Consider the following 22900-nt stretch of genomic DNA (forward strand, 5'->3'; position numbering starts at 1 on the left):
TGGGTCAACGGAAAGAGATCTCCCCTGACAGGCCTTGCATTCCACATGCACCACCTGGGCAGGGTGGTGAGATTGATAATGGGCACTGCATGAGCAGTCCTAACAGAAGCCTGGAGCACGCAAATGCAGGGCTCTTACAGAAGTCTGGGGCTTCCATAGTGTTAGACCTGTGTAGCTGCACTCTTTCAGCTCAGAGTGCACGCCATTGGACGGCCCTTACAGAAACATGGCAAATCAAATGCCAGGCTTCATTAGTGTTATGCCTGTGCGGCTGCGCTACTTTTGAGTTTGGGCGCATGCCAGCACAGGCTCTTGAAAAGCAGAAGGGTGCCCAATAAAAGGCCCACCAAAATCCTCAGCCCCAAGCACATGATGCTCTTAATCCGGCCCTGAGGGTTATAATACACTTATAATATACTTTCTTTCAAATATAGAAAGCATATTATAGTGCACTGCATGCAGTGCTGCTGACCGATTCTGCAGCTGTCGTTTCTCAGTGTAGGGACAGTTTGGTTTTTGGAGCAGGGACAGTCTGCAATTCACTAGCTACTAGCTAGCTACTATTAGGTCCACAAAGGTCCTTTTAAGGACTGGTATAGGTGTACAGTATATAGGGTTGTAATACACGTATAATATACTTTCTTTCAAATATAGGAAGCATATTATATTGCACTGCATGCAGTGTTGCTGACCAATTCTGCAGCTGTCGTTTCTCAGTGTAGGGACAGTTTGCTTTTTGGAGCAGGGACAGTCTGCAATTCACTAGCTACTAGCTAGCTACTATTAGGTCCACAAAGATCCTTTTAAGGACTGGTATAGGTGTACTATTTGGTGTGCAGTATATAGGGGTGTAATACACGTATAAAATACTTTCAAATATAGAAAGCATAGTATAGCACATTTCCACTGTGCAGCATTGTGACTGCTGAGCGGTTCTACAGCGATACTACAAAGAGTGACAAACGCAATTAGAAAAAAGTATTATAACTGGTGTGATAGACCAGTGGCCCCCCAAAACGACAGATTGAAGTGGGGTGTTATATACCTTCTTCCACATATACTGTACTTCTCTAGAGACTTTTGCCACAGGGTCATTTAAAAAATGACAGGCAGAGAAATAGGCAGGCCCTTCCGCAGGGGTGGTAGGGGTAGGGCAGGAGCAACAGGCTTGAGCCAAAGTAATTGCAGAAGGTGCATTCGATTACGTCAAAGGACGCACCAGACTTAGTTGAGTGGCTCACTCAGCCTTACTCTTCTGCACCTCCTCATCCTCTCGATCTGCCCCCTCTTCACTCTCTGCTGTGTGCACGCCCAAAGACACTACCACCAACACCACCACCACCATATACCCTCTGCTTGAGTCACAGGAATTATTTTCCGATCCATCACAAGACATTGCCGATGCGCAGCCATTCTTGGCATTGGATCAGGAAGAGGAGGCAGCAACAACCACCACTCAGCAGTCTGACGACAGTACCCAGATCAGCCCAAGGAGGTTGGTCCCTGGTGTTGCTGCCTACTCCGAGATCTCTATAGCGGTGGGGAAGGTGACGTCGATGATGACATGTCTAGTGATGTCACGTGGGTGCCCACAAGAGAGGAAGAGGAGGGGAGTTCAGAGGGAGATATGGACCAGCAGATAGGGAGGAGAAGCATGCGAAACTTACATTGCACAGGAGGGACAAACCAGACTGCTAATGTATCAGGAGCGAGGCATCAACCATGTAGGTCACATCTGGCGCTCCCAGAATGCCGGCACATGGTTCCGCAGTGTGGGCTTTTTTTAACGTGTCCGCTGCTGACAATAGAGTTGCCATCTGCAGGCTTTGCGGTCAACGCATAAGTCGCGGTAAGCCCAAAACTCACCTATGGACAACCGCCTTAAGAAGGCACATGAGCTGCCATCACCAAGCCCAGTGGGAGAAACGGAACCCACAAAGCCACACTCCAGGCTCTCACCGTCCAGCCTCTTCTACTTCTCCTCCTCTCTCCTCAGAATTGTCCTCAACTCCACGTGTCCTCACGTTTTTCTGGAAAAAGACAGGCTTCCGTGAGCCAAATGTTCGGCCGTCAAGCATGTAACCTGTGGCACCCGTGTAGATTTGGTTTTACCGCCACGGATTGCATGCAGGCCTGGCTCTTCTCCTCCTCCTACTCCATACTCCCTCTCCTCCTCGGCCCACTCCTCCTTTTCTGCTGCTAGCGTCTCTTCCACTGCACCGCCCAAGATCCCCAGAACCTATTCAACATGCCAGGTGAGACGTTGCCATGCTGTGCTGCGTCTGTTGTGCCTGGAAGCCAAGAGCCACACTGGCCCTGCACTCCTTTCAGCTTTGCGTTCACAGGCAGATCAGTGGCTAACACTGCTCAATTTGACAGTTGGTAAAGTGGTGTGTGACAACGGTGCCAATCTTCTTTAGCGCATTGAAACAGGGCAAAATTACACACGTGCCATGCATGGCACACGTCTTAAACTTGGTCGTTGTCAAATACCCTGGGGTCCAGGACATCTTGCGGCAGGCAAGGAAAATCTTGGCCCATTTCAGAAGATCTTACACGGCCATGGCTCGCCTTGCTGACATTCAGCGGCGACACAATCTGCCGGTCAGACGTCTTATTTGCGATTGCCTGACGCGATGGAACTCAACCTTCTATATGCTTGATAGGCTGCTCCAGCAGAAACAAGCCGTTAACGACTACCTGTACGAACTCTGCGGCAGAACAGGTTCTGGGGAGCTTGGTTTTTTTCACTGCGCCAGTGGCTGCTCATGCGCGACGCATGCAGACTTCTGCGGCCATTTGATGAGATCACCAAACTGGTCAGTCGCAGCCATGGCGCCATCAGTGACATCGTACCTTATGCCTTCTTTATGGAGCGTGCATTGCGTCGTGTCATTGATCAAGCCATGGAGGAGCAGGAAGATGAGGAAGTCGCAATGCTGGATGAATTCCCGGGGGGGTTACTCTATCTGAGACCAGTCAACAACAGGATTCTGAAGAGGAGTCAGAGGAGGATGGTGTCGGGCGGATAAAGAGGAGCAAGAAGAGCATGCTTTAAACCTTTCTGGGATCCCTGTTGTTGTCCGTGGGTGGGGAGAGAAGAACGAGGAGGACGACATTATCCTGGATGATGAGCAGGAGCCAGGCCACCACACCGCTTCCAGTTTAGTGCAAATGGGGGCCTTCATGCTCCAGTGTTTTAACAGGGACCCCCGTATAAAAAGCATAAAGGTCAAGGACCAGTACTGGGTGGCAACATACTTAGACCCCCGGGAAAAACACAAAATGGCGGAAATTTTACCACCATCACAGAGGGCTGTCAGAATGGAGCACTTCCAGGCCTTGCTTAGAGAAATGCTGCATTCTGCTTTTTGCGTGCGCTGGCAGAGGAATTCCCACTCCCAGAGAAAGAGTTGTGGGTACCAATCCAACAGCGCCTGCAAGAAGAGGGCAGTTTGAAGATGTGTTGGTCACTTCTGATATGAGATCATTCTTTCAGCTGACCCATCGACAGGTGTCATCCAGATCCAGCATCAGGGAACGCCTAGACCGACAGGTGTCCGACTACATCGGGTTAACGGCCAATGTGAACGCTCTGAGAAGTGATGAACCCCTGGACTACTGGGTGGGCAGGCCTGACCTCTGGCCAGAGCTTGCACAATTTGCAATGGAACTGTTGGCTTGCCCCTCGTCCAGTGTCCTGTCCAAAAGGATGTTCAGCGCAGCAGGGGGGATCATGACCGATAAGCGTACTCGCCTAGCTCCCGACAATGTTGACTACCTCACATTTATAAAAATGAATGAGGCATGGATCTCGGAGGAATTCAACACATGTGACCAGTAGACCATGTATATGCATAACTCTATAAACGATTTATATAATCTAGCACACAGACCTTTTTTCTACCTTTGGCTCACTTGTACAAAAAAAGCACACCGTACTATATGCCCGTACCCCCTGTTTGAAGAGGTTGAGCGGTGTCATATTTTTGGGTCCCGCAGCGAGTTGCTGGTATCAGTGCTGGTATCAGTGCTGGTGTTAGTGCTCTCTATCTCTGTGCTGGTGTCAGTGTTCTCTATCTCGGTGCTGGTGTGGTGTCAGTGCTCTCTATCTCGGTGCTGGTGTCAGTACTCTCTATCACGGTGCTGGTGTGGTGTCAGTGCTCTCTATCATGGTGCTGGTGTCAGTGCTCTCTATCATGGTGCTGGTGTCAGTGCTCTCTATCATGGTGCTGGTGTCAGTGCTCTCTATCACGGTGCTGGTGTCAGTGCTCTCTATCTCGGTGCTGGTGTCAGTGCTCTCTATCTTAGTGCTGGTGTGGTGTCAGTGCTCTCTATCTTAGTGCTGGTGTGGTGTCAGTGCTCTCTATCTCGGTGCTGGTGTCAGTGCTCTCTATCACAGTGCTGGTGTGGTGTCAGTGCTCTCTATCTCGGTGCTGGTGTCAGTACTCTCTATCACGGTGCTGGTGTGGTGTCAGTGCTCTCTATCACGGTGCTGGTGTCAGTGCTCTCTATCACGGTGCTGGTGTCAGTGCTCTCTATCACGGTGCTGGTGTCAGTGCTCTCTATCACGGTGCTGGTGTGGTGTCAGTGCTCTCCATCATGGTGCTGGTGTCAGTGCTCTCTATCTTGGTGCTGGTGTCAGTGCTCTCCCTCTATCTCGGTGCTGGTGTGGTGTCAGTGCTCTCTGTCTCTGTGCTGGTGTGGTCTCAGTGCTCTCTATCACAATGCTGGTGTCAGTGCTCTCTATCACGGTGCTGGTGTCAGTGCTCTCTATCTCGGTGCTGGTGTCAGTGCTCTCTATCACGGTGCTGGTATCAGTGCTCAGCCTCTATCGCGGTGCTGGTTTCAGACAGTGAGGGAGATAGCAGCGGAGAAGCCAATCAGCAGGCACTGGACTGGCACCTCTGGACCACCGCAGTGGAGCCCTGCATAGGTGGGGTAAGGGCCGGGCAGAGGGAGGGGCTCAAGCACAGGTTGGCACACTGGGACACTGGCACATGACTGCGCTGCCCTGACTGTGGCACTGATCATCTCCTGCACCCCCTTCATAGCCTGGCCTGACCTTGCCTCTCCTCCATGGCCTTCATGCGCTCTGAATTGTCAAAATTTCACAGATAAAAAAAGAATGCTTGTCGTTGTTGATCCCAGATTCACTTAATACTTCTGTTATGTCAGTGTCCATGTTGTGGGACTATGTGTGCACAGCTAGTAAGTATTTTGTGGCTGAAAATATGACCTGGAGGTTCGCCTGCCATTATGTCCTGTCGGAAGTTCATCCATCACTACCACCAAGTACCCGGCCACCTAATGGTAGAAGAGAAAAGTGCAACAAGGTCAAACTTAGGGAGAAATGAATGAATCTCTAACAATCAACCAGGTTGACTGCTCCTGGCAAGTAAATTTGTGAAGAGCAACCTTGCCTAAACTCCAGGGTGCTACATCTATTTATGCAGTATTTTATGCTGTTTTAAAATCAGTATTTTTGTATTTTCAGATTTATTAGAATTTTTTCATGTACTTTCTATAGTTAAAAAAAAAAAAAAAAAAAAAAAAACGTATGCCGTCGTATGTTTATGCATTCCTATATTTTGTTTCAGGTGCTTTAGGATTTTGGGTAAAGTTATCATGCATTTTGAATAATTTGGGATTTTGTAGGTTTGTTTATATTTTTTTGATGCAGTCTTTTCTGTATTTTGTTAAATGCAGAATTTAACTGTGTTTTTTTTTTCAGATGCAATCTATTTGTAGCATGTAAATAGTATTCCCCAAATTTTTTTTTTTCGTTTTGGAACAGAATGGGGAAAAACGTACTATTATGGGGGTTACGTTTTAGACATTTCTCTTACTTACTATACTGCTGACAATGTTTTAGCAGACAGGAAGTGAACTCTTCATCATTACAGAAATAAAAACAAAGTTTGAGCTTGACGTACACATTGAAGCAGTCCTCCATGAAAAATGTTTTTCTACCCTGCAGTGAGGCGGTGCCCATACCAGGGCTGTCTTTTCGCATGGGCACTTTGGGCAGTTGCCCAGGGGCCCCACTTGCCTGTGGGGCCCCACCAGCCAAGCATCATTCAGATGTCACAAAGTTTGCTGCCAGTGCTGTGCATTGGCATCACCAGCGTGGGGCCTGATGGGGCCACGACCCCCCCAATTTTACTCTGTGCCCCCCAAATTAAGTGCTGTACTGTTTTTGTATAACCTAAACAATGGCCGGCGCTACGACGTGGCTGTCTGAGTGTCCGCCCGCTGATCGCCGAATGACTCATTATTGAGTGGCAGTCTTTCAGGTGACGTCGTGTGACGGCCGCCCGCCTCCGCTGTTGTTTATGGAAGTTGTAGTCCACGGCGGCTGCATACTCAAGCTCCCAGTTCCCAGGGGGGAGTCAGTCTGAGGAGAGCAGCGCAGCCAGCCTACCGCATGCTACAACTCCCATCGCCGCTGTCGGAATACAGGATATTTTGCCTGCCCCAGTGCCTCTGCTTGGCTAGACACTGTGTAAAAACACTGCATGACTTGGCTGGCCTGGGTGCGCCGCTGGTGGTACAGTAACAGTACTGTGGAGTAGATGTGACCCCCGGCCAGGATCAACATCATCACCCACCCCCCAGGACTGGAGGAAGCCATGGAGAAGGAGGAAGAGAGAACCTGTCCTGCTGCTGCTGAGCACTGAGTCTGCCGAGCAAGCTGAGGTGAGAGACCCTGACACCCTCACTGGATCAATCATCCCATCTATCTGCCCCCATACACCTCATTTACCTTGCCCATGGCCTGTGAATCCTGCTGGGAGATGCCCACGGCCTACAGACCAGCAGGACCCACATGCCATGGGTCCTGCTGGCCAGTGACCTGTGGGTCCTGCTGGCCAGTGACCTGTGGGTCCTGCTGGCCACTGACCTGTGGGCCCTGCTGGCCACTGACCTGTGGGCCCTGCTGGCCATTAGCCTAGGGTGACCATCTTCATGTCCAGAGCTGGTTTATGGCTGTGATAACGTCAGGAACAGTCCGTGCACAGGACCGCTGGCGCGCGGGGGGTGGGGGGGGCAGGAGCAGCAGGGACCAGTATCTTCGGTCAGAGAAATAGCAGATTACGTAAGTATATATCCGCTCTTCTCACCACTAGACGAAAACGAGAAGTTAACCCATGCAGTACGGGAACAAAGGTAGTAACAACCAGTTTGATATTAAAATGCTGAAGAGTTGAGCTAATTCTGGTTGTGCCTATGTTTAAATCATCCATTAGATTGCTCCAAAAAAAAAAAACACAACATAATTATAGTAATAACCTTTTCATAAATAAACACAGACTCTAAATGCCATTTAATGTCCATGGCCCTTTATTAGGGTTAAAGTGGAATTCCTGCCCATCGGTAACAATGTTTAAAGATGCCTCCTTCCTGCTAGCTATCCTGCCTGAACTGTGTAAAAAAGATGAACATATCTATCGCAGTGGCGGCCCGTCCATAGGGGGCGCCCCCCCAAGCTGAAAAAAAAAAAGTCACTTTAAGAGTGACCGGGCGCCAGACATGCTGCGGTCTATGGGAAGCTGATTTGCCCGTGTTTAGGGCACGTGCAGGCTGCAAGCTGTGTGCCCACATTGGTTTTCCAGTCACAGGGAGAGGAGTCGACTAGAGTGCATGTGCGTGCAGTGGATTCAGAGAGAGGAGCGCATGGGAGGCTCCTCGGAGCCTGAGGACAGGGGGGATGGATGGAGTAAGAGGGCCAGTGCAAACTGCAGAGAGAGATCCAGAGACAGCCTGGCGGCACCAACATTTTCTGAAATGACAGTGCCTGATGATCACAGTGCCAGTGAGTGTGACCTGTGTCTGTACCACCATACGCGGTCACATCACCAACGTCTCTGATGTTCCCTAGCGGCGGCAGTGAGAAGAGGAGGGGAGAGAGCCCGGACAAAGAGCAGCGCCGGCCGGCCGGTGTTCTGCCTAATAGTGTCCGCCTATCAAATGCTGTCCGCTCCGTACTGCGCATGCGCAGTACGGAGCAGACGAAGCTTCGGAAAAACTCCGAAGCTTAACGGCGCCTGCGCCGTGAGTGGAGGAGGTAGCCCCACTATCCAAGCGGACATAGGGTTAAGAATTTTAGAGGGCCCCTCGCGGGCGAGCTTCGCTCGCCACGCTTCGGGCTCAGCCTCGCTCCGCTCGGCTCTTTTTTATTCTAGCTCTATGTCCACTTGGATAGTGGGGATAGAACCTGGACTCACGGCGCAGGCGCCGTTCATCCTCGGCAATTTTCGGAATCTGTGTTCCTGTGTACTGCGCATGCGCAGTACGCAGGGGACACCATCTGATGGAGGACACTATTTTACAAGACACCGGCCCTGAGGTGCTCGCCTACAGGATATATGGAAGTGGAACCAGCCGGGGCGGATGAGATGGAAGCCCCGGCTGCATGTAAGTTCAGGATTGGTGCCATTTCCCCGCCCTCTTCCTCCTGGACCGTCGGCATAGTTAGTGAGGACAGAGAGCAGCGCCGCTCTGCTCAGAGTGAGATTACAAGAGCACTCGTACAGGTAGTGGAAAAACAGTAACCTGAATTTAAAAAAAAATACTTTTTCTGCTGTCAGGTTTATATTTTATTATGTACAGAGGGGGACAGAGGTGTGGGGGGTGGGCGCAGAGAGGAACTGAAGTGCTTGGGGGGGGCAGAGGAGAAAAGTTATGTGTGTGTGTATGTGGGTGGGGGGGGGGGGGGTTACAGAGGAAAACTAATGTGTGTGGGGGGGCAGAGGGAAACGTGTGTGGGGGGGAGACAGATGGGAAGATATGTGTGGGGGGGGACAGAGGGGAATATATGTGTGGGGGGGAGACAGATGGTAAGATATGCGTGGGGGGAGAGGGGAATATATGTTTGTGGGGGGGGGGGACAGAGAGGAATATATGTGTGGGGGGGTCAGAGGGGAATATATGTGTGTGGGGGGGACAGAGGGAAACATATGTGTGGGGGGGGCAGAGGGGAACATATGTGAGGGGGGGAGGAGGTTAACGAGGGGAACAGATGTGTGGGGGGAGGTTACAGAGGGGGGGTACAGAGGGGAACAAATGTGTGTGTGGGGGGGGACAGAGGTGGGGGGTACAGAGGGGAACAGATGTGTGGCATACAGTGGGGAACACAGGTGCAGGGGGGTAAAAAAGGTAAACATATGTGTGGGGAGGCTACAGAGATAAACAGAGTTGTGAGGGGGGTGGGGTGAAGCGGGGAAGGATGTTCAGGGGATTGATGAAGCAATTGAGGTGATCTGAGTTGCTGAAAATACAGGAATTGGGGTGATTTGAGGTGTGCAGGGTCAAACTAGGCAGCCGCCTAGGGCACCCGGCCGCTGGTGTTCCTACTCCTTCTCTCCCTCAGCAACTAACTTAACAAGCAGCCGCTCTGCTCCGGAGTCCCTCCATATAGTATCAGAGGCGCCAGTGCAGTTCAACTTCACCTTTGTGAAAAAATAATAAATGCAGATCTTTTTGCAAAAAGGTAAAAAAATGTGCATTTATTATTATTTTAGTCATTGTCGGTGTATCTGTCTGCTCATACGGACAGGCAGTTACACAGTTAGCCTGTCTGTATACTACTCTAGCCTGTCCATATACCTGTGCACCATGGCTGGCGCAAGGAAGCGAGCCGGTGCCACCACTATTTGTCTTCAGGCCAGGTCCAGAGGCACAGGTGTGGGCCTGTGCTTCAAAGCTGAAGAAAAGGTGGAGAGCTGCTGCAAAAATCTCCCCCCACCATCTCCACCACATACCTGAGCAGGGAAAAGGGGTGGAGTCAGGGGCAGAGCTAATGGGGGGCGCCAAAATGAGGTTTCGCCTAGGGTGTCAAAAATCCTTGCACCAGCCCTGTGTGTGTGTGTGTGTGTGTGTGTGTGTGTGTGTGTGTGTGTGTGTGTGTGTGTGTGTGTGTGTGTGTGTGTGTGTGTGTGTGTGTGTGTGTGTGTGTGTGTGTGTGTGTGTGTGCGCGCCGGAACCGGGGCAGACTGAGTGACCATTCAGTAGCGGGCCACATGAGAGGCTCCTCGGAGGATGGGGGGATGGATGGAGTAAGTGGGTCAGTCCTGTGCAGACTGCAGAGAGAGAGCCAGAGACAGCCTGGGGAGGAGGAAGAGGCAGGACTTCCTGAACCAGCAGTGAGAGAACTCAAGGCGGGGGTCGGCATAAGTTCACAGCACTGCCGGTGTCCTATCAGATACTGTCCCCCATCACATAGTGTCCGCCGAGAAGCCGAACATCTCCAAAGAAGAACGGGGGACCTGTGTAAGTTCACCTTACAGATTTTTCTGTAAAGTGAACTTATCAGACTATCCAGCGGACTTAGTCTGGCGGACAAACCGCCGGACTTTCCGAACGGGCTACCTGCCCACACACGGTAATTTTGCGGTGGACTTAGTCCGCCGGACTATCCGCCGTACTTTTGAAATGAACGGACTCGCCCACACACACACGGAGGAAAGTCCGTTCATTTTGAACGCAGCTCCAGGTAGCCGGGACCAGCGAAGGAAGCGTCTGAGTTAAAGGGGAAGCCCTACGCTGAAAAAATTGTGTGGGGGTCCCCCCCAGGACCATATCTGACCCTTATCTGAGCACGCAATCCGGCCGGTCAGGAAAGGGGGTGGGGACGAGTGAACGCTCCCCCTCCTGAGCCGTACCAGGCCACATGCCCTCAACATGGGGGGGTGCTTTGGGGAAGGGGTGCCATGTTGATGAGGACAAGGGCCTCTTCCCGACAACCCTGACCGTTGGTCTGCGGGCGGGGGGCTTATCGGAATCCGGGAGCCCCCTTTAAAAAGGGGGCCCCCGGATACCGGCCCCCCACCCTATGTGAATGAGTATGGGGTACAATGTACCCCTACCCATTCACCTGTAAAAAAAACACAACACACAAGGGTTAAAATAGTTTATAGCACAGCACCAGGGGTCTTCTCCCGTCTTCGGGGGTCTTCTCGCCGGACTCCTCCGCTATTTTCTGCTCTTTTGCTAGCTCTTTTACTAGCGGAGGAGCCCGGCTTTCTTCTTCGCCGTCGCCCTCTTCTTCCGAATTCGGGGGTCTTGTCCCCCTCTTCGGTTCTTCTTACCGGGCCACCGCGCCTTCTTCTAGCTCTTTTACAAGCGTTGGCCCGGTCTTCTGTCGCCGTCTTCTGTTCTTCTGTTCTTCTCTTCTTGAGCTGTTGCCTCGTCGCTGTCTCTGGCCACAATGACAGGCACGCGGCGTGTGGCGACTTATATAGGGAGCATCCTCTGGGACTGTGACATCATAATGGGCGGGAACATCATCCGGCGATGTCCCTATATAAGTCACCGCACGCCACATGCCTGTTATTGTGGCCAGAGACAGCGACGAGGCAACAGCTCAAGAAGAGAAGAACAGAAGAAGAGAAGGCGGCGGCAGCGGCGACAGAAGACTGGACCACCGCTTGTAAAAGAGCTAGAAGAAGGCGCGGAGGCCCGGCAAGAAGAACCAAAGAGGGGGACAAGACGCCCGAAGAGGGGGACAAGACCCCCGAAGTCGGAAGAAGACCCCCGGGCAGTGACGAAGAAGAAAGCCGGGCTCCTCCACTAGTAAAATAGCTAGCAGAAGAAAGCGGAGGAGTCCGGCGAGAAGACCCCCAATATGGAAGACCCCCGGAGCAGTGCAATAAATTATTTTTAAACCTTGTGTATTGTGTTTTTTTTACAGGTGAATGGGTAGGGGTACATTGTACCCCATACTCATTCACATAGCGTGGGGGGCCGGTATCCAGGGCCTCCTTATTAAAGGGGGCTTCCGGATTCCTATAAGCCCCCCCGCCCCGAAGACCCTGACAACCAATGGCCAGGGTTGTCGGGAAGAGGCCCTTGTCCTCATCAACATGGGGACAAGGTGATTTGGGGTGGGGGGGCCGCGCGGCCCCCCTTTCCCCAAAGCACCCCCCCATGTTGAGGGCACGCCGCTTGGTATGGCTCAGGAGGGGGGGCGTTCGCTCGTCCCCACCCCCTTTCCTGACCGGCCGGGTAGCATGCTCGGATAAGGGTCTGATATGGACCTAGAGGGGGGCTTCCCCTTTAACTCCATACCAGGTGACGGGGCCAGCGACGCCTCCTTCGCTGGTCCCGGCTACCTGGAGCCGCGCTCAAAAAGGAGCGGACTTTTCTCTGGGCGGGAAAGGTCTGTTCATTTCAAAAGTACGGCGGACTAGCACACACACGGCCGTATTGTCCACCGAAATGCGAGTCCGGCGGACATATTTAGGTGCAAAACTACTTTCTTAGTCCGCTAGACTTTTGGGTAAAAAAAAGTCAGCCGGAGCCCACACACGGGGGGATTGACCGGCGGATTTGAGTCCGCCGGACTTTTCCACCGGATGGTTTGATTGTGTGTACGCGGCTTTACACTTTAAGTAACCATGCGACAGACTCAAGCAGAAGGGGAGACCAATGAGAAATGCTATATACCAGGTTTGGTGAGAAATGTTATGTAGCACAGGGGTTTTGCCACACAAGTTACTATTTAAATAATGTGCTGTTCTTTAAATAAGAGTTTGGCTCCCTCTAGTGCCCTTTCTATTTAATGCTATTAAGACTTTTGTTTGGTTTCATTAAAGCCACACTCCAAAGCATTGAGGGAGATTTAGTGAATAAGGAAGGGACTCATGTTCTTAAATAAATCTGGAAAAAACTGACCCACAATGTCCAGTTCACCTACCCACAATGCTAGGTCACAGAACAGCCTGCTGGGTAGTGACATAAAAGGAAGGGACAGCACAGCCATTTTCTGGTCTCTTCGGATGCCATTCAACACACAGCAGGAGGTCAGTGTGTGGGCCCAGGGCTGGGAGAGCCTGTGGCCTACAGTGGAGACCAGATTGCCTACTCCAGAGGGATCCTTGTGGACAGCCCTGCTGATTGAGCAGGAGGATCGGTCTGGGTTCCAGAGCACAGTCAGAAGGACCAGCTTGTGGATGGACTGGTGGATCCAAGATTTCTAAAGGTTTCCTGCATTACAGTTACATCAGCCATCAGAAGGAGCGGTGCGGTGTGCCGGCGCCAGCTTGGATCGGGACTGAGATACCAGGAATGGAGCCTTACAAGTATCTGGGCCTTTTGTGGTGAGCAGGCACTTGCCCAGATCAATATAGTCTACTGTTGCCGTGCTACTTTGTTACAGACTGCTGGTGGGACTTGTAGTCCCAGAGAAGTGTTCTCATTCATCCATAGCCTGCATAAAGTGGAGTTTCAGGGTTGCTTTCCCTGTGCTATAAAGTTAATGCTGAATCACATCCACTGCAAAGGAGGAAATATACAAGTGCCCTTCTGTTTTGCAAGTACACTATTATCAGCACATCACTTATCCAATGGCCTGCTGTTTACCTGTTTTCTCTGTTGAATTAACAAATACTGCAGTCTAATACCCTGAGCTAGCTGAAGATCAAAAGGACAAGGACTTCTACCATCTTCTACAAAACACCATAGTTTATTTTGCATCAAGGACATTGCATTACAACCTAGGGGGAGCCCTTGAGTATAGGTTGAATACTGTATGTTGTCATTACACGTGAAAGACATTACTCTGCAATTTAGTGTGTCTGTGTTGTGGCTTCAGTGGGAAGGTGTTTGATATAGACCTTTGAGGATATCAGACATTTGTCCCACTGTACCCCTATACTCTATGCGTTGATCATTGAATTTACAGTGCTCACATCTGTGTTGATGGTCATCCATTGTCATTTGCTGTTTATATCTGACCACATTGTTCCGTATGTTTATTTACCATTTCAGTAAACTTTCCAAATGGTTACTTGATATTCTGTGTGAGTCTCTATCTATTATCACAGCTGGTGAAGTGACGGGTCCCAAGGTCACGGTAAATATATTGTATAGTGTATCATTACTGTGTCTCTCTTTACTGCTGGGTCCCACACTCATATTAACATACAGGTGTGCCAAAGGGGTCGAGACTAGGGTTGCCACCTGTCCGGGTTTCAGTCTGCCTGAAACCCGGACACATTATTTAGACTGGGCTGTGGCTCCTCAAGTAGCTTAGATAGTAACACAAAAATCTGTTGCCATTTGGGATCTGCGACCCGCTCTCTGAGGGTAGGTTTGGCATCACTGGGGGGCATGATGTTAGTAAGAGCAGTTTGGCCACACCCACTGTTTGCCGCAGCGCACTGCATTACCACTCTCCTTGGGGCACCCAAAGGTGTCCCAGGTCTTTTATAATCCTATAGTGTATACTACGAAAAAAATGTGCCCTGTGCCGCTAAAGTGTTCGGGTTTGGCTTGAAGAAAAGGTGGCAACCCTAGTCAAGACTGTTCTTGGGATTGATAGGCAGGGTACAGGATTATACATTCATCATCAGCTCTTACGGGTGTAGTGCTACAGTTATATACCAGGCTTTGTGAGAAATTCTGTATACCAGGCTTTGTGAGAAATGCTATATACCAGGCTTTGTGAGAAATGCTATATGCTATACTCTGCTGTGATTCTGGGCTGTATACCCTGCTGTGATTCTGGGCTGTATACCCTGCTGTGATTCTGGGCTGTATACCCTGCTGTGATTCTGGGCTGTATACCCTGCTGTGATTCTGGGCTGTATACTCTGCTGTGATTCTGGGCTGTATACTCTGCTGTGAGTCTGGGCTGTATGCTCTGTCCTGTGATGAGCTATCTTGAGCTGTATACTCCTGACACTATGTGTGGAAGTAAGTGGAATACAGGGAACTGAGTGGGCAGATGCTATAAGGGGTGGGGATTATAAGTGGGAGGGGTTAAAAAGGAGGGGCGGGTGGGGAGGGCCCCCATCCTAAATCTTCACCAGCCGTCACAGATTTTTAGTTGATCCAGCCATGTGCTGCAGGAGAGAGGTGCTTGTCAATGGTTGTGAAATCTTTGGGATGTGATGTCACACCTAGGCTTCCATCTCCCAGCCATTGTTGGTGCTCCCTTGTCTTCCTTCCAGCAGCCACTGACTAACACAGAGGAGCCAGAGCTGTGGATGATGTGACCAGACCAGAGCAGACTAAAAATTGCTGATTATACAGATCTTTTTTATACAGGTTAGGCAGCTTAGATAGCAGGAGAGAGATTGAAACATTTTAAAAAATAGTGCTAGGCAGGAATTATACTGTAATTAAAAGATATTTGTTAAATAACCTTTTTTTTTAAATCATTTACAGGCTCAAAACAAATTCTTAGCTGTAAAGAGTAAAGTGTATTTTCACTTTTGCAGGAAAAGTGGGATAACGCCTATTTTATATTCATCCTATTTGTACTGTGCTGGCCAATCTCATTATCAGCTGTAAATTTTATTTGAAAACAGTGTTTCCTAACAATGTGTTAAAGATCTAAAATCTGGGCTTTTTCATTCTAAGTTAATGAGGGGGAAGTCAGTGTGTCACTGGGGACAGTTTGATGTTACTTTGATTTTAAATTGTTCAGAGAACTTAGCAGTTTTCCTTAGGACTGCTCCAAACACGTAGAAAGGGAAGAAATATTTTTATTTTTATTTTTTTTAGGTATGCTGTGTAAATGGGAACATATAACAAACATATAGGGCAGTATAGTGGGATTTTCACAAAAATGACTGCAAAAGTAGAAATAAACTTTAAGTCCCAAATGACCTTAGATTGCAAGCTCCTTGAGGGCAGGAACTGATGTGATTGTGCACCTTATATGTGAAGCTCTGCTTAAATTGATGGTGCTATATAAATACCTGTAATAAGTAAATAAAATACAGTTGTGCTCATAAGATTACATACCCTGGCAGAATTTATTTCTTGGTCATTTTTCAGAGAATATGAATGATAACACAAAAAAAATCTTTCACTCATGGTTAGTGTTTGCGTTAGGCCATTTATTATCAATCAGTTGTGTGTACTCTTTTTAAATCATATTGGCAACAAAAATGACCCAAATTAGCCTGATCAAAAGTTTACATATTCAATGATTTTGGCCCGATAACATGCACTCAAGTTGACACAAAGGGGTTTGAATGGCTATTAGAGGTAACCATCCTCGCCTGTGATCTGTTTTCTTGCAATTAGTGTGTGTGTATGAAAGGTCAATGCGTTTATGGACTCCTGACAGACCCTTAAATCTTTCAAGAAGTGTAAAATGAGGGGTTCTGTTGAACCCAAACCACGGTCAGGTAGACCAACTAAAATTTCAGCCACAACTGCCAGGAAGATTGTTCGGGATGCAAAGAAAAACCCACATAGAAGTTCAGGTGAAATACAGGACTCTCTGAAATCATGTGGTGTGGCTGTTTCAAGATGCTCAATAAGCAGGCACTTGAAGAAAGATGGGCTGCATGGAGGAGTTGCCAGAAAAAAGCCATTAGTACGCAAATGCCACAAAGTATCCCGCTTAGAATACACTAAACAGCACAGAGCCAAGCCTCAAACCTTCTGCCACAAAGTCATTTGGAGTGCTGAGACCAAAATTGAGCTTTTTGGCCACAACCATACACACTACATTTGGTCAAAAAGGCCTATGATGTAAGGTACAGAGGTGGATCGCTGATGTTTTGGGGATATGTGCTCTACAAAGGCACAGGAAATTTGGTCAAAATTGTTGGCAAGATGAATGAAGTATGTTATCGAAAAATACTGGAGGAATATTTGCATTCATCAGCCAGGAAGCTGCGCATGGGAGGTACTTCGACATTCCAACATGACAATGATCCAAAACACAAGGCCAAGTCGACCTGTCATTGGCTACAGCAGAATAAAGTGAAGGTTCTGGAGTGGCCATCTCAGTCTCCTGACGTCAATATCATTGGCCACTCTAGGGAGATCCCAAGTGTGCAGTTCATGCAAGATAGCTTTACCATCTGAGAAGATAAAGAGCCTCATCCACAAATACCACAAAAGACTTCAAGCTGTCATTGATGTTAAAGGGGGCAATACAGAGTATTAAGAACTGGGGTATGTAAACTTTTGATCAGGGTAATTTGGGTAGTATCTGTTGCCATTATGATTTAAAAAGAGTAAACGGTTGATTGATAATAAATGGCTTCAGCTAAACACTAACCATGAGTGAAAGCAAAGTGTTTGTGTTATCATTCATATTCTCAAAAAAATGGCCAAGAAATTATAACTTCTGCCAGGGTATGTAAACTTATGAGCACAACTGTATATCATTTAAACCAAGTGTGCCCAACCTTTTGAAGAGCGAGGGCCACTTAAGCGACTTGGTAACCAGTCGTGGACCACAATGAGCGGAGCGGGTGGATGGCATGTCGGTGTCCACTCTGCATTTGCAGAGCGGACACGGACACAGCCCACAATACTTTTTAGCAGATCGTATTTGAGGTAGAACACAAGTCAGTTTATGTCTGCCACTACTTAGAGGTGAATGGAGGGTCCAATTGGTCGGACTGCTTTCACACTGATGTGCTGTGGTTTACCCGCACCACTTGTGCAACGCAGTGTACCTTTGGCTTTCCTGCAGTTTGCAATAGACTTCTATGTCTGCAGGTTTGGTGCCCTTTGAGAAAGCTCACCAAACTCGCAGGTAATAGAAGTCTATGGCTCAGTGCAGGTAACCCACAGGTAAACTGCTCTGCACCTGCAGCCCAGTAACCACTGCAGAAAAGATATGCCCATATATACACTGTGATTTTAGTAATAAACTGACCTTTAATAACCGTGTTCTTTCTATTCTATCCCAGAGCAGGAGGTCGTGGGCCACATCAGAGGGCTCCGCAGGCCACTGGTTGGGCACTCCTGATTTAAACCATTATCAAAATCCATTAATCACCTTGTCCACCCACTTTGTGGGCAACAATACTCTAAATAAAGGTTAGGCTAATGACAAGGAAGAGAGGTAGGGGGATGCATGCTGATCCTAATGACAGTAGGGTGGAGAAGAGCTCTGTCCCTTCACTCCTTGTTCCAGAGACAGAACAGAAAATTAAAGGAAATCTCCTAAAGTGAAAGAAATCCCCTCTAATGCTGTGTACACACAACCAGTTTTCCCATCTGAATAAACTCTGAAGGTCTGAATTCTGCTGAAACTGTCTTGCGTACACACGATTACACCAAAGTCCGACCATCAAGAACGCGGTGACGTACAACACGTACGACGGGACTAGAAAAGAAGTTCAATAGCCAGTAGCCAATAGCTTCCGACTCGTATTTGCTTCAGAGCATGCGCCGTTTTTGGTCCGTCAGAACAGCATACAAACGAGCGGTTTTCTCGATAGGAATTGGTTCCGTTGGAAATATTTAGAACACGTTTTATTTCTAGATCCGTCAGAATTTTCGACGTAAAAAGTCGTATGGGGCATATACACGATCGTAATATACAATGAAAAGCTCCCATCTGACTTTTTCTGTCGGACATTCCACTCGTGTGTACGTGGCATTAGGCACCTTGATCCTAGAAAAGGTGGAAGATTTTCCCTCGCCTCCTGTTCTGGGGACAAGTCTAATATTTTGGATTTCCCTTTACTTTATTTCTTGGTGACAATTGTAACCAGTACATATAAGGGAGCCAATCTCCCGGTGGGGACACTGTCCACAATAAAAACTTGAGGAACGTGGAAACAGTGCTGGATTAGGTATCTTTATCTTAAGGTATTACTGTTGGTTTAAATTATCTGGTTCCTGGGCAGGCAGCTTCTATACCCCAGTGGTCTCCTTGGCATGAAAAAAAAACACAAAGAGAGGGGCGTAATACATATACAGGCAACTCGCATTTAAAAGGTTGTTCGTAAGCATGTCAGTTAAACCAGTAGTCATCAACCCTGTCCTCAGGGCCCACAAACAGGCCAGGTTTTATGTATTACCTTGGGGAGATGTAGACTAGAATACTGCAATCACTGAGCAGCAAAGTATATCACCTGTCATGTATTTCAGTTATCTTGAAAACCTGGCCTGTTAGTGGGCCCTGAGGACAGGGTTGATGACCACTGAGTTAAACAACATCCATCAACAGTGTCATCGGTTTCGTCAGGGCTCCTCCTGCTCACTAGACGCCTGGCCGAGTGTTATAAACACCGCTAGCTAGTGGTTCCCGCATCAACACTGACTGTTCTTTCTGCCAGTGGTGGAAAGAAACTTGTATTGTCTATGGCCAGCCTAATGCTGCGTACATACGATCAGACTATCTGGCGGACTTAGTCCAGTGGACAATCCGCCGGACTTTCCAGCGGAGGTCCACCGGATTTTCTGAACGAGCAGACTTGCCCACACACACCCACACATGACCAGACTTTTCCGGACTTTTGGCGGACTTGCCCACACACGGAGTAAAGTCCGTTCATTTTGAACGTGACTCCAGGTAGAGGGGAACTAGCGAAGGAAGTCAATGTGGATGGAGGCGGCCCCAGCCCAGCATTCCCTGGGACCGTGACATCATAAGGGGCGGGGTCACCACGGGACATCACCGAATGGTAGCGAGACACGCCAAGAAGATGGATGTGCTGGACTACAGGGGACAGCGGTGACATCGGTGACATCGCACTGAGCGCGGCACCGTCAGCGGCGAATATCCAGCGCGTCGTGGCTCCCGTTCGCATGCGAGGGAGTGACGTCATCACGACTTCGCCGAATGGCAGCGAGACCCGCCGAGAAGATGGATGTGCCGGACTACAGGGGACAGCGGTGACATCGGTGACATCGCACTGAGCGCGGCACCGTCAGCAGCGAATATGCCACGCTAGGGGGCTCCCGTGCGCATGCGCGGGAGTTACGTTATCGTGGCTTCGCCGAATGGCAGCGAGACGCGCCGAGAAGATGGATGTGCCAGACTACAGGGGACAGCGGTGACATCGCGCTGAGCGCGGCACCGTCAGCGGCGAATATGCCGCGCGTGGCGGCTCCCGTTCGCATGCGCAGGAGTGACTTCATCGCGGCTTCGCTGAATGGCAGCGAGACCCGCTGAGAAGATGGATGTGCCGGACTACAGGGGACAGCGGTGACATCGCTGGCTCCTGTGTCAGGTAAGTGACACATAATGGACTACTATGCGATGCATAGTAGTCCATTATGCTTTACTTTTGCAGGGAATGAAAGAGGAACTAAACTCATCAGGGTTTACTTCCTCTTTAAAATAGAAATGAAATGAAAAATATTTGTGTATACTGTAGATATAAAAAAAATATATATAAACACTTTTTTTCCCTTTTTTTTTATAAATGATTACACACCCTGTATTCTCAGCTACATAAGAGCTAGGGGAGGAGAAACAGCAGTGCTGATCTTCCCACTGAAAGGCTAAGCGGCAGGGGAATGTCAGGATAAGTTGATGATTGGAGGAGAGCAATAGATATAGAACTGATCACGGTGTGTTCTCCTGCATAGTGTAGTCAGTTTTTAATAGGAAAGCGAGGGGACTAGCAGGAACACCAGGGATTTCATCAGTGGTGGCCCGGAATGCAGGGCACAGGGGCGCCGCCCCCCTATCCATGCGTCCGTTTTCCTAATCTACATGTGGGGTGCCGGATGCATGGATTTCAATGTTTGTTTGTTTTTAAGCACGTGATAAGAGCCAGAGGCTCTAATAGGCTTCAAAAAAGGGAGGTCTCAGGGCGTAGTGACATAGACTTCTATTATATCCTGTGGATTTGGTGCACTTTCTAAAATTTTTCATTTTTTCACGTTTTCATCTTTATTGCATTACATTAGATTTTTTTTGCACTTTAATTATTAAGGGGGTTTGAAAGCACTACCAGTTTTGATTTTACCCACTTAAAGTGGTGTTGCCACCAAAAAATTAAAAGTGCTTAAAATTCGTAAAAAAAATTAAAAAAAAATAATTGGCAAAAAAAAAAATTTTTACTCACCTCTAAATACCGGTTGCTAGGGGGTCCCTCGTAATCTGCCTTCCTCATTGCCCAGGCTGGTGACATCACTTCCCCTCGCGCCGCACATTCACCTGGGACCTGTCATGTGTCCCAGGTGACTGTACGGCGTATCACGGCGCCCTGCGCCGCTCGCGCATGCGCAGTGGGTGCCCGGCTGTGAAGCCACAGCCGGGTGCCCACAGTATGCATGACGGCGCCGCGAGCGGAGCGGGGAGCGAGGGGGGGGCTTCGTTCCCCCGCATCGCTGGACCCTGGGGCAGGTAAGTGTCTGATTATTAAAAGCCAGCAGCTGCAGTATTTGTAGCTGCTGACTTTTAATTTTTTTTTTTTAGGGGGTACCCCACTTTAAGGACCAAGCCTCTTTTTGAGATGTGTTCTTTAAAAGTTAATAAACAGGTTTTTTTGCTAGAAAATTACTTAGAATCTCCAAACATTATACATTTTTTTTCTACTACCCTAGATAAAATGGCGGTCGTTGCAATACTTTCCGTCGCATCGTATTTGCACAGCGGTCTTACAAGCGCACTTTTTTTGGAAAAAATACACTTTTTTGAATTAAAGAATAAGACAACAGTAAAGTCAGCCCAATGTTTTTAGATTGTGAAAGATAATGTTACACTGAGTAAATTGATACCCAACATGTCATGCTTCAAAACTGCGCCTGCGTGGAATGGCGACAAACTTTTACCCTTAAAAATATCTCCATAGACAACGTTTAGAAAATTCTACAAGTTGCATGTTTTAAGTTATAGAGGAGGTCTAGGGCTAGAATTATTGCTCTCGCTCTACTGATAGCGACGAAACCTCATATGTGGTTTGAACACCGTTTTCATATGCGGGCGCTACTCACATATGCGCTTGCTTCTGCACGCAAGCTTGGCAGGACGGGGCGCTTATTTATTTTACCTTTTTTGTTTTTATTTTTACACCGTTTAAAAAACCAAAAAATGGTGTCACTTTTATTCCTATTACAAGGAATATAAACATCCCATGTAATAGAAAAAAAGCATGATAGGACCTCTTAAATATGAAATCTGGGGTCAAAAAGACCTCAGATGTCATATCTACACTTTTATGCAATAATAAAAAAAAATTGTCATTTAAAAATATAATTTGAAAAAAATGGCACTTTAAGAACTGTTGGCAGAAGTGACTTTTTGACGTAGCCTCCGCCCTATATTGTTATAGAGACAGGTGGGGGCCATCTGCCCCTCACTTGTCTCCATGCCCAGCCAGGGTGAAGATCCGAATGCCTCCGCCACTGCGACAGATCCGGAAGGAGGGCACCGGAGTGCGGGGGGAGGGGGCCCCCTCGCCGCCGATAAGTGATCTTGCAGCAAATCCTCCGCAGAGACCACTCTCATCAGACACCAGACCGCCGGCTGGACACAAGGATACCGAAGTTATAGCAGCTAGCTGCTGCCATAGCAACGATATCCCCCGTCAAAGTTAGAACGTTTATCGGCGTGCGGCGGTCCGGAAGTGGTTCATTTTTTGTTATGAAGTGTATATTGTTGTGAGAGCTGCTGTCAGTCACGGATCATCCATGTCGTTTACTTTTTTTTTTTTTTTCATTTTTGTATGCACTTAGCGCAATATCACATGTTTACTATACTGTGCTCTACCTAATAAATAACAAAGATTAAGTTCCAACTTCCAACAGATGGGATTTATATGAGAAGTAGTTGTCGAATGGGGGGTATTAGCATGCTGTTATTATATTGTTGATTACTAGTTCTGCCACTAGCTAGTAGTGTTGGGTGTTCTTCCTAATGGTACTACATGGTTAGGATGTAATTTCCTGTATCTGTGTGGTCATGTCTAATAAAATCAGAAAGGCTCTGCCTAATAAGAGACATATCTGCAGCAGCTTTCCAACACTGCTATTGTCATTTGTTGTATGTTCAGTCTGCATAATGTACACTGTTGCATCAGATAGTACATCTAGCTGTCTTTTTAAAGTGGTAATAGACTCTCTCCTACAAGTAAGCCTATAATAAAGGTAGGTGCATGTTCAGGAGATCTTCTAGCGTGCAGTAGCTGGTGACGTCACCGGAGCATGCGCTCTGAAGGAACGGCATACCTGTGCCTTTCCT

The sequence above is a fragment of the Lithobates pipiens genome, unplaced genomic scaffold, assembly GCF_037356315.1.
Source record: "Lithobates pipiens isolate NorthernLeopardFrog02 unplaced genomic scaffold, aLitPip1_a1.2 Scaffold_23, whole genome shotgun sequence".
NCBI lineage: Eukaryota > Metazoa > Chordata > Amphibia > Anura > Ranidae > Lithobates > Lithobates pipiens.